Source organism: Rutidosis leptorrhynchoides, chromosome 1, assembly GCF_046630445.1.
Source record: "Rutidosis leptorrhynchoides isolate AG116_Rl617_1_P2 chromosome 1, CSIRO_AGI_Rlap_v1, whole genome shotgun sequence".
In the NCBI taxonomy this organism is placed as follows: domain Eukaryota; kingdom Viridiplantae; phylum Streptophyta; class Magnoliopsida; order Asterales; family Asteraceae; genus Rutidosis; species Rutidosis leptorrhynchoides.
Genome location: NC_092333.1, coordinates 495,709,515 through 495,722,818, shown reverse-complemented (window position 1 = coordinate 495,722,818; position 13,304 = coordinate 495,709,515). Strand labels below are relative to the sequence as shown.

The 13,304-nt window shown below is 35.4% G+C and overlaps 1 long non-coding RNA gene across 1 annotated transcript in view; it reads right to left on the bottom strand.

Moving 5' to 3' along the window:
* Nucleotides 1-1,849: 1,849 nt before the first annotated feature.
* LOC139875625 (uncharacterized) overlaps nucleotides 1,850-13,304 on the bottom strand; it is a 28,352-nt gene continuing 16,897 nt past the window's right edge. Inside the window, exon 5 of the long non-coding RNA XR_011767932.1 lies at nucleotides 1,850-2,041. This is a non-coding gene — a long non-coding RNA (uncharacterized lncRNA). The remainder of the gene's footprint in view (nucleotides 2,042-13,304) is intronic.

Sequence of the window (13,304 nt, the reverse complement as noted above, 5' to 3'; positions counted from 1 at the left end):
ATGGGCGGAGGTCCCCTTGAAAGCAATCTCTTTACCCGTCGAATAGAGAGAGGGAGGACTTTCTCCGCTCTTGTGAGTGTTTAACTCGGGGTGGAGAAATGATTTCTCTTTATTCTAGGATAGAGGAAGGATTGTCTACATCTCACCTCCCCCATACCCCACTCTTATGAGATTGGGCATTGTTGTTGTTGTTGTTAAAAAATAAGCTCTAGCTGATTCATCCAAATGCACCCAATGTAAATATGTACTTGAGTATCTATTTAAGTAAAAGTCTAGCCCAATATTGACTGTTTTGTTAAATACTTTGGATTAGTTAACATATACTCCCTCCGTCTATAATCTGTGGATTCGCGGGACTTAAACATGAATATATCTTATTTATATAAAAATACACCTAATACATTGAATGTAAATAATCATGGGGAGTAAATATATACGGCACACATTACATTGCAAATAACTTATTATTATTATTATTACCACCACCACCACCACCACCACCACCACCACCACCACCACCACTACTATTACTACTACTACTACTATTATTATTATTTTGTGTGTGAAAGGCTAGATAAATTTTATTTCCGCTTGCAAATATAACACAGGGATTCACCCAACCCACATGCCAACTGCATAACCTAAACTATAACCATTACAATCCAATACCTATTACATCAATAAATCATCAAGTGTCCGAGAACTCCTTGGGCAAGCTCTCCAGCTCTGGAAATCACCTATTTTCCCTTTACTCAACGAGATCCCCAAGTGTGATACAACCTTTAAAGTGGATAAAATGTCCTCGTTGAGAATACAATCCCTTTTGTCTTGTGTTTCATGAATCAAGCGATTCCGCCACTTCCATATCAACCATAACAAATTATATCTTGATGCAAGACACACTTTGTTTAGAACCTCACTCCTCAAGATGGTCTATGGTCTCCGAATCAAGATTCCAGAAAGAACAATGGGATGATTCTAGGATTACTCCACAATGTAGTAACTTATCTTTTTATCTTTTGTTGGCAATCTATCTTGATTTAGTCTCCAAATAGAAGTAATTACTTTTTTTGGAACTCATGGCATCCACCTTACAGTCAACATTAATTGCAGCCGTTCGCAATCCCTTATCGATTAATGAAATAAGACAGTTAGCCGAGAACAAGCATGTGGAGCTTAAGTTCCACGACCACGTATCTGCGTCACGTCACGTCATCTGATAGAACTGGAACATCTTTTAGAATCGCCATCAAATCCGTTAGATCACTTTCAAACCTCCCCCTTGTTTGAACGCCACGACATACCCCTTCCAAACCTGAGCTGCTCCTTACTCGATTGAGTATTATTTTTTGTAATTACAACCATTGTGAAACTATATAAAAGGATAAAGGACGTTAGCTAATCAGCCCAACCGACCAAGCCTGTTTTGACTCATATTTGATACTTGTAGCAGCTTTCGTATTGTCAACTTATACTTTAAAGCATTTGGATATGCACAAAAGTAAAAACTTCCAATCAACTTTTGAAAGTTTAAATTTATCAAAGACGATAGATTCATAAGTTGTCACAGGAAATTGAGTTTCACAATTCAGACTTCTAAATTGAACTGTTCTAATATGTGATTTTGGCACTTAATGCAATGTGATAAACAAATGAATTGAAGTAACATTCACTTGAGAATACAATTTCACCTGTTAATCTTTGTTACCGAATAGAAGATGCAAGGCATGCAAATGAACATTCGTAAACAGTTGTGTAATTACCAATTAATTTAACTATAATAGGCAATCACTACATACCAAGTCATTGCAAATAAATACACAATAGTATAGTATCATAAAGTCTACATACTTTGGATGAAGCTTGATATCTCTGTTTGTTATTGTAATTCTAAGGCTAGATTAATAGATTACATATTGTTATTAATTGATTATATTTGCATTGCCTCCAAAGATGTAGTATGTGCCGTGTAAAAGTAGAACCTGATATGATCCGAATTGTTCTGCTATCGATCCGAAATAATAAGAAGACTGAAAGAACCCTAAAAGGAACAAAGAAACCAACAACTATAACCCGTAAACTGTGAACACAAATCTACAAAAACAAATATCATATATTTTTAAACCTGAACAGCTAGATTTTTGTTAAGGTTTGACGACAAATATTACCAGTTTATATATATTAAACCTAACCCTAAATTTATTAAAAACTGAAAAGTTATAAATTGTACCTGAACATGGATCAAATGAAATAGAATTAAACATCCATTGATTAAATTCACTAAACAAATCTAAACATATGAAATAGACTTTTGTTAACGTTTGACCTTATCAACGAAGAAAGAAACATGTTAATAATCAACATAATGATTCTATTATCCAAATCCATAACAAAACAAAACAAATCAAGATCATGCATGTCCCTGGGCAAGGATTTTCGATATTTCAATTAATTGGAATACCTAATTAAGGGGTTGTTTATTTTGGACTTATTGGGATTATTCGGTAATTTTTGTTGTTTGTTTCTTTAGGACTTTTTGGGACAGATTTAACATATAGAGAGATTACTCGGTAATGTGGACAACCCATAAACGCACATTTAATTCTTCTATTTCCCTACCCTCAATCTTACACGAACCAACCAGCAACTCTCAGAATATTTCTCTGAAAACCCTTTTCTCTCTCCTTTCCCTGAAAACCCTTTTCTCTCTCCCTTAAATTCTTCATCTTCTACATGATAAAATCAACTCCTTTCCTTTTAATCTTAAAAATGGCTGACATCTCCACCTAGACACACTAGCATCGTCATTGTGCACTACACCACAGACGTCAACCAGACGTCAACCACTGTTGCCCCCTTTTTGTTTGATTACTCAGTTATTTTTCTCAATTTCTTTTTCTCATTGTGCACTACACCACAGCAGCTTCGATGGAAAAGTCTTAAAATTTCATTACTCACAAATACATACTAATGCTGTATCCTATGGGCTACACGCATAAAAGCATCATTTTTATACGGAAGAAACACTCGAAACGCACAAAAATAGCAGTAACAACAACTTTTATTAAACAAGCCGTTCAGCGTTCTCCGATTTTATCAGGCCGCCCAGCGTCATGTGTGGGCCTGAAGGCAGCTTGTATGCTTAAGCCCTTAAATAAGCACGTGATGATATCTCCGTGGGGTGGCCTTATCAATCTTCCGGGACCAAATTGTGAAGTGGTCCGTCTAGTGTATTGTTGCTAAGCGGTGAAGTTATAGAGTGAGAAAGTATTGTGTATAATGACCCTCATTTTTCCATTCTATACTTTTCTTTATTAAATGTCCAACAATATAATTAAACCTAACGATTAAACTTTAATTAACGAATTAACGATTGTTAAGTATTAAGAATTATAAATTATATTAATTAAGTTTGTGTAATAATTGACAAGTTAATAAAAGATAAAAATAATGAATTAATAAACTTTCGTGAACAAATAAATAACTTTAAAACTTGTACACTTAAAATAATTAAACTTGGATAATTAAGGAACCATTTAAGCTAAATTAAAGTACGAGGACTAAAGTGAAAAATCCTAACTCCTCCTTGATTTTAACCTAGCGAAAATTTAAAAAAAAAAAAAAAAAAAAAAAAAAAATAGGTGAAATGCCCAAAATACCCTCCCCAAAATCGGCTCCCATGACCTCCTCATCAAGCAAACTTGTTCCCTAAGTAAAACCTAACCCTAACCTAATTCTAGAATTTTCCAATCACTCCTATAAATAGAGACCTAGGCTAACCCTTTTCTTTGTACCAAATCACAATCACAATTCTCTCTCTCAAACCTCTCTCCCTCTCTCTTGTTTTCAGCCAAGAAAACCGAAATCACCACCACCCCATCGAAAATCATCATCAATCTTCAAGGTTTTCAAAGATCTTCAAGCTCGTTCTTCGCGTTCTTCAAAGATCTTCAAGGTGTTCTTCGATCTTCAAAGGTTTTGATCTTCATCTTCAAGTCATCAACTTTATCTTGTTAATCTTCATCAATTTTCATCAAGGTAAAAACCCTAGATCCAAAACTTTTAAATCTTACTTTCAATTCATGTTTACATTCATGATCATATTCATACTAGATTATATACATTCATATTGTTCATGTAAAAAAAAAACTAGTTTGTTTAACTAGATCATATTCATACACGAATTGAAAAAAAAAAAAAGAGTTTTTGTTTAATCTTTAAACCCTAGGAGATTTGATAAAAGATTTGTTTGTGTTTAAATAAGGAAACAAAGTATATACATATATATATATATATATATATATATATATATATATATATATGTATATATATATATATGTATATATATATATATATATATATATATGTAAAAAAAATATTTTTTTTATATCATACATATACATACGGGTTATAAAAAAATAATAAAAAAATACTATATATATATATATATACATATACACGAAATATATACATACATACATACATATATATATATATATATATATATATATTAAATAATAAAACCCTAAATAAACCTAAACCCTAAAAACATTAATTAAAACCATAATCATTAAATACTACTTTAATTAATTAAACCTAACTAGTTAATGAAACCCTAATACTACTTATATATTTTTATTTAACACTTATACACTTATACTATTACTAACACTTATAACATACTACTTATATTATAACACCTAAAAATATATTGGATATATATAGATCATTTAACTTTCTTGACGAATGGTTTCTACGAAACTCTAGGCGGAAGGGTTTGGATTTCCGATTTAAAGGGTCCTATAGCTCAAGCCCCTAGACCTGAAATGGCCATTCGAAGGGAAAGGGTATGATTGGAAGTAAAGGGTATGATTGGAAGTATATCTAATATGGACACACTCTTAAAATAGAAACACTCTTAAGATAGAAACTTTCTAATTATAGAAACTTGCTAAAATAAGAAACTTACTAAAAATGGAAACTTTTTAAAAATGGAAACTTACTAGGAATGGAAACTTAGTAAAACGAACTATACTTAAAACACTTTCATACTTAAACTTAATTTGGGCAAAACACTTAACTACTCTTAAATGTCAATAGGTTGACTTTTCTGCTCACTCATCCAAACTTTCTATTCCGAGGAATAACCATCTCTCTACTTACTAAGGTGAATTTCATAGCCCCACTTTACATTGTGCACAACTTATCTAACTTTTATTGGGGTGAGACACATGCTACTTTTACTATTTACAATTTAGACCAAAGTTCCAACTGCTAAACTATGCTATACCCGGCTATGTCCCTACAATGATATTTTTAATTGCTCGTTAAATGCATGCTTAATTATTGGGGGTAAGCCTATCGGGAGTAACGTCCCCGATACATTTGACCAAGTCATTGTATTACTTAATAATGAAATTAAACCGACAAGTATAAACACAACTTGTCATTGGGGCAAAATTGAACGTTTAGTCTAAATATCACGAACTGGCATAACTTTTTGATCCCTGCGAGATCAACTTTATAAACTAAATCTTATGGTCTAAAACAACGATCAAACATATTTGTTAAACCTATGAACTTTACTCAACCTTTTTGGTTGACACTTTAGCATGTTTTGTCTCAGGTGCTGATTGATCAAGCTTTCTTACTTACTGCTTATGTGATGCTACTTGGACATAGGATCAAGAGATATCGCATTTATTACTTTTGCATTTGAACAATTACTTTATTGAAATTTCTATCATTGTAACTGACATTTCAATTTCCGCTGCGTACTCAATAAAGTTTGTTTTATCATTTAGTATTGTTCTCATATATTATAATATGTTGGTTTATTTGATATTAAGTCACATTTCACCCATGCCCTAACTGGGGGTGTGATAGATTAGTATCAGAGCATAACCAGGCTGTTATAGAGAATCAGAATTGCATTTTTATGTATGCCTTACTTGTTAGTTAGGGTGCCTTAGCAATCTAGGAAACTATAACCTTTCCTGCCTTAGACTTAAAGCACTAAGAATTGCCTTATAATCTTAACAATTATGTTTTACTAAACTTGACTTAAAGATTCTAATCAAAGTCTCTTTCCTAATGATAGGAGGTCAAGCGTTAACAAACCAAACAAAGCTACTCTCTACAAGCCTTCTGAAGAAATGAGTCGTTTCAACCCTACCACCGAAGTAGGTGTTGGACACTCTGCAACTTCGAGACCAGTTCGAAGTCCTCTCTATAGTCCTGCCTCACCGAATTATAGCCCGAATACTAATCGAGATTCACATGGGTCTCCTCAATACTACCCAACTCCGAGGATCGAAGATAAAGGAAAACGTCATGAAGGAGTTGGTCCATCAAGGAAGAGAGCCCGATCTCCTTTTTATGATGGTGTTAAGTATGAGATCATGAGCCTGCGAAATGATACCGAGAGGAACATTGGGGGTTTGTTTCGCCACGTGGCGAGAGTGGAAGTTCGAATGGAGAAACTTATGGAAGAGAACGTCAAGCTAAGAAAAGAGTTAATGATGCTAAGGTGTGAAGAAAAACGCAACACCCGTTGGGGGAAGCAATCCCTTCCGAATGAAAATGGAGAGAAGTCGAGTCGACAAACAGCTTGCTCTAAGAGAGTACGACACCAATACCGTCAACGGTCGTGTTACCAACCTTTATGACAACCTCGAGTACCTCTACGAGAAGCAAAAAGAAAAGAATGAAAGATATGAGAAGTTTATGAAGGAGGCGGAAAAGAAGAAATAAACCGCCATTTGTTTTGTTTCCCATTCCTTTAATTCTTAACAATTCTTATGTTCAAACCCGTGTATTAAAAGGCCTATTTAACGCCTCGTTCCTAAATAATATAAAGTGTTTTATTTATATCATGTTGATATCAATACTTTATCTTATTCATACTTGTAATTGCTCAACTTATAACTTGTTAACTTATCCAACTTATGTTCACTTCTATGTAGCAACATCATGGTTCGTCCAGCTCCACCTACTGTTAACAATATCGTGTTGACAACCGAGCAATTCCAACAGTTGCTTGTTGCCGCTCAAGGCAACATTCAAGCTAATAACGTTAATCCTCAACTGAAACCTTGTTCATACAAGGACTTTACAAACTGTCACCCTCCCGCTTTCAAGGGAAATGAGGAAGCTGTCGAACTAGTGCGATGATTCGAGAAGCTGGAATCCATCTTCCGTATTTGCAACTGCGGGGATAACGACCGAGTCAAGTATGCCACTAGCTCATTAGGTGGCAATGCTCTGACTTGGTGGACTGCTCATGCCAAGTCCGTGGGAATTGACAATGCTAATGCAATTCCGTGGGACGAACTCAAAAGCATGATGGTTAATAAATTCTGTCCAAGAAGTCGAGTTCAGAAACTTGAAGCCGAGTTCTGGGAACTCAAGGTGAAGGGTACTGATATTGAAAACTACACCAACCGTTTTCTTGAGCTTTCTACTCTATGTCCCGAGATGTTTCCTACCGAAGCAAGAAGGATCGAACGATATATTGAAGGTCTCCTCGAGGATGTTCAGGGGAATGTTATTGCTGCCGAGAAGGTTACTCTTGATGATGTGATTCTCATGGCACAAAATCTGATGTTAGCTAAGAGAAGAAGAGCGTCGGCCAGTAAGCCGGTTGATGCTAAGGGTAATGAAGGTAAAAGGAAGTTTGAGTCATCTCAAGATTCAACTCAGAATGCTAGTAAGAAGCCTGCGGATAGTACAAGGACGAATTATAAGGGTACCTACCCTTTCTGTGTTCGTTGTGAGAGGCATCACCCGGGGCGGTGCACTGCTACATGTTCGTTGTGTAAGAAAGTGAGACACGTTGCTAAGACGTGTAAGCAGTGCACCGCCCCGGGTGATGCCTCTCACAATGAACACAGAAAGGGTAGGTACCCTTATAATTCGTCCTTGTACTATCCGCAGGCTTCTTACTAGCATTCTGAGTTGAATCTTGAGATGACTCAAACTTCCTTTTATCTTCATTACCCTTAGCATCAACCGGCTTACTGGCCGACGCTCTTCTTCTCTTAGCTAACATCAGATTTTGTGCCATGAGAATCACAGCATCAAGAGTAACCTTCTCGGCAGCAATAACATTCCCCTGAACATCCTCGGGGAGACCTTCAATATATCGTTCGATCCTTCTTGCTTCGGTAGGAAACATCTCGGGACATAGAGTAGAAAGCTCAAGAAAACGGTTGGTGTAGTTTTCAATATCAGTACCCTTCACCTTGAGTTCCCAGAACTCGGCTTCAAGTTTCTGAACTTGACTTCTTGGACAGAATTTATTAACCATCATGCTTTTGAGTTCGTCCCACAAAATTGCATTAGCATTGTCAATTCCCACGGACTTGGCATGAGCAGTCCACCAAGTTAGAGCATTGCCACCTAATGAGCTAGTGGCATACTTGACTCGGTCGTTATCCCCGCAATTGCAAATACGGAAGATGGATTCCAACTTCTCGAACCATCGAACTAGTTCGACAGCTTCCTCATTTCCCTTGAAAGCGGAAGGGTGGCAGTTTGTAAAGTCCTTGTATGAACAAGGTTTCGGTTGAGGATTAACGTTATTAGCTTGAATGTTGCCTTGAGCGGCAGCAAGCAACTGTTGGAATTGCTCGGTGGTCAACACGACATTGTTAACAGTAGGTGCAGCTGGACGAACCATGATGTTGCTACATAGAAGTGAACATAAGTTGGATAAGTTAACAAGTTATAAGTTGAGCAATTACAAGTATGAATAAGATAAAGTATTGATATCAACATGATATAAATAAAACACTTTATATTATTTAGGAACGAGGCGTTAAATAGGCCTTTTAATACACGGGTTTGAACATAAGAATAGTTTCTAGACAAAAGCCTTTACATAATTAAGAATTAAAGGAATGGGAAACAAAACAAAACAAAACAAATGGCGGTTTATTTCTTCTTTTCCGCCTCCTTCATAAACTTCTCATATCTTTCATTCTTTTCTTTTTGCTTCTCGTAGAGGTACTCGAGGTTGTCATAAAGGTTGGTAACACGACCGTTGACGGTATTGGTGTCGTACTCTCTTAGAGCAAGCTGTTTGTCGACTCGACTTCTCTCCATTTTCATTCGGAAGTCAACATCCTCCTTGAGATAAGCAAGGGATTGCTTCCCCCAACGGGTGTTGCATTCTTCTTCACACCTTAGCATCATTAACTCTTTTCTTAGCTTGACGTTCTCTTCCATAAGTTTCTCCATTCGAACTTCCACTCTCGCCACGTGGCGAAGCAAATCCCCAATGTTCCTCTCGATATCTTTCATTCTTTTCTTTTTGCTTCTCGTAGAGGTACTCGAGGTTGTCATAAAGGTTGGTAACACGACCGTTGACGGTATTGGTGTCGTACTCTCTTAGAGCAAGCTGTTTCTCGACTCGACTTCTCTCCATTTTCATTCGGAAGTCAACATCCTCTTTGAGATAAGCAAGGGATTACTTCCCCCAACGGGTGTTGCATTCTTCTTCACACCTTAGCATCATTAACTCTTTTCTTAGCTTGACGTTCTCTTCCATAAGTTTCTCCATTCGAACTTCCACTCTCGCCACGTGGCGAAGCAAATCCCCAATGTTCCTCTCGATATCATTTCGCAGGCTCATGATCTCATACTTAGCACCATCATAAAAAGGAGATCGAGCTCTCTTCCTTCATGGACCAACTTCTTCATGACGTTTTCCTTTATCTTCGATCCTCGGAGTTGGGTAGTATTGAGGAGACCCATGTGAATCACGATTAGTATTCGGGCTATAATTCGGTGAGGCAGGACTATAGAGAGGACTTCGAACAGGTCTCGAAGTTGCAGAGTGTCCAACACCTACTTCGGTGGTAGGGTTGAAACGAGCCATTTCTTCAGAAGGCTTGTAGAGAGTAGCTTTGTTTGGTTTGTTAACGCTTGAGCTTGACATCCTATCATTAGGAAAGAGACTTTGATTAGAATCTTTAAGTCAAGTTTAGTAAAACATAATTGTTAAGATTATAAGGCAATCCTAAGTGCTTTAAGTCTAAGACATGAAAGGTTATAGTTTCCTAGATTGCTAAGGCACCCTAACTAACAAGTAAGGCACACATAAAAATGCAATCCTGGTTCTCTATAACAGCCTGATTATGCTCTGATACCAATCTATCACACCCCCAGTTAGGGCCTGGGTGAAATGTGACTTAATATCAAATAAACCAACATATTATAATATACGAGAACAATACTAAATGATAAAACAAACTTTATTGAGTACGCAGCGAAAATTGAAATGTCGTTACAATGATAGAAATTTCAATAAAGTAAATGTTCAAATGCAAAAGTAATAAATACGATATCTCTTGATCCTATGTCCAAGTAGCATCACATAAGCAGTAAGTAAGAAAGCTTGATCAATCAGCACCTGAGACAAAACATGCTAAAGTGTCAATCAAAAAGGTTGAGTGAAATTCATAGGTTTAACAAATATGTTTGACCGTTGTTTTAGACCACAACATTTAGTTTATAAAGTTGATCTCGCAGGGATCAAAAAGTTATGTCAGTTCGTGATATTTAGACTAAACGTTCAAGTTTGCCCCAAAGGCAAGTTGTGTTTATACTTGTCGGTTTAATTTCATTATTAAGTAATACAATGACTTGGTCAAATGTATCGGGGACGTTACTCCCGATAGGCCTACCCCCAATAATTAAGCATGCATTTAACGAGCAATTAAAAATATCACTGTAAGGACTTAGTCGGATATAGCCGGGTATAGCATAGTTTAACAGTTGGCACTTGTGTCTAAATTGTAAATAGTAAAAGTAGCATATGTGTCACCCCAATAAAAGTTAAATAAGTTATGCACAATGTAAAGTGGGGCTATGAAATTCACCTTAGTAAGTAGAGAGATGGTTATTCCTCGGAATAAAAAAGTTTGGATGAGTGAGCAGAAAAGTAACCTATTGACATTTAAGAGTAGTTAGTGTTTTGCCCAAATTAAGTTCAAGTATGAAAATGTTTTAAGTATAGTTCGTTTTACTAAGTTTCCAATCCTAGTAAGTTTCCATTTTTAGAAAGTTTCTATTTTTAGTAAGTTTCTTATTTTAGCAAAATAAGTTTCCATTTTTAGTAAGTTTCTTATTTTAGCAAGTTTCTATAATTAGAAAGTTTATATCTTAAGAGTGTTTCTATTTTAAGAGTGTGTCCATATTAGATATACTTTCAATCATACCCTTTCCCTTCGAATGGCCATTTCAGGTTTAGGGGCTTGAGCTATAGGACCCTTTAAATCGGAAATCCAAACCCTTCCGCCTAGAGTTTCGTAGAAACCATTCATCAAGAAAGTTAAATGATCTATATATATTCAATATGTTTTTAGGTGTTATAATATAAGTAGTATGTTATAAGTGTATAAGTGTTAAATAAAAATATATAAGTAGTATTAGGGTTTCGTTAACTACTAATAGCATAAATGTACAAGTGTTAAATAAAAATATAAAAATATATAAGTAGTATTAGGGTTTCATTAACTAGTTAGGTTTAATTAATTAAAGTAGTATTTAATGATTAAGGTTTTAATTAATGTTTTTAGGGTTTAGGTTTATTTAGGGTTTTATTATTTAATATATATATATATATATATATATATATATATATATAGTATATTTTTTTTATAACCCGTATGTATATGTATATATATAAAAAAAAAAATTGTACATGCATATATGATATCGCATATTTCGTATGCGTTTTCCTTAGTGATATCGGGTACATTTTGGTCCTTTTGGATACGATTTGGAGTTATTTTGGTTAAAGTTGTGAAAGTTTGATTTCCAAGTCCAAGGAGGTTAAATTTGAGGTTATTTGATGGTTTTGGATGTTTTTCGATGTTAACGAGTGAAAAGGTTTGATTCGATTCGAGTTTTGGTGTTAATATTGAGTTTTTCAGCTAGTTTCAGCATTTTCAGCATGGAGCGCCGCTCCAAATGGTGGCGCGCCGCGCCAATTAACTGGAAAAACAAGTCGAGCATATTCAAAAACCAAGGCTCAGATCACAGTGAAACAGCGCGCCGCGCGGGGTATCTGGCGCGTCGCGCGACTTTCAGCCCGGGTTCAGGATTTTCTCATATTTAAGCCCGAAAAATACCCTAATGTATCATTATCGTATCTTGACGAATTCCAGCCATTTTTTGACGAACTTAGGTGATTTTTGGAGATCTTCAAGGTCATTCTAAGGTACCAATCATTCCGGAAACAAGTCTTGATTCGTGTATCTTTCAGGATTCAATCTTTGATTAGTTTTATCTCTTTGTTATCAACAATGAATTTCTCTATTTCTTTGATTGTTATTTTGGTTTTAGCCATGATTGTAGGCTAAACTCTTAATGTTTGTCTAGATTGAATATTTGCAAGTGTTTGGATGTTACTTTGATGTTTTATTAATTGATGCATAATAATTATGAGTTTTGATTAAGAACCATTCTTGTGGGTGTTAATTATTGTTACTAGGTTGATTAGTGAATCTTGTTTGAACAAAGGGAACCCTGTTTCAATTTAGTGATCTAATTTTCAATTGATTTGTCTTAACCGATTGGGTGCTTACTGGACCAAGGGGGTAAACCGAGTAACGTAATTGAACAAAATAGGGGTGAATTGTGTGGAGCGAACGCGTAACCAATTGAATCTTAATCTTATAATTAGCTAGTTACTAAGTCACAAACGAAAGATGGTTTTTGGTGAAAGGGAACCCTAAGCCAATAAATCCTAGTTTGACGTGTTTGCTAAAAGAGAACTCTGGGTAAACCGACTCTGTAATTGCGTGCATTGATTAATAGAACTAGTGCTTAATAACAAATCATCCAACACTGCGAATAGGAGATCTAGGCGAACATTCTTCTATCCATTGAATTCCAATATCTTTATTTTCCCGTTGAGTCTGTATTTCTTTTATCTAAACTTAAAAATCCAAAAATATTATCTTTTACTTTTAAAGCTATCTTGATTTGGCTAATCGTTAAATAGCCGCAAAACAAACTATCTCGTAATTTCAATTTTCATAGTTTAACTTAGTTTACTTTTATTAGTTTCAAACTTAATTCTCACGTTAATACTGTCCTTGGAACGATACTTGAAATTACCATTTTTATACTATTACACGATCGGGTACACTGCCCGTAAGTGTGTAGTAATCTTTAACCAGGCATATTTCCAGAGATAATTTATATACTAGATTTCACACATCAAGTTTTTGGCGCCGCTGCCGGGGACAGTTGTGTTGAAAATTAAGTTTGAAAATTAAGTTTGTTTTTAGTTA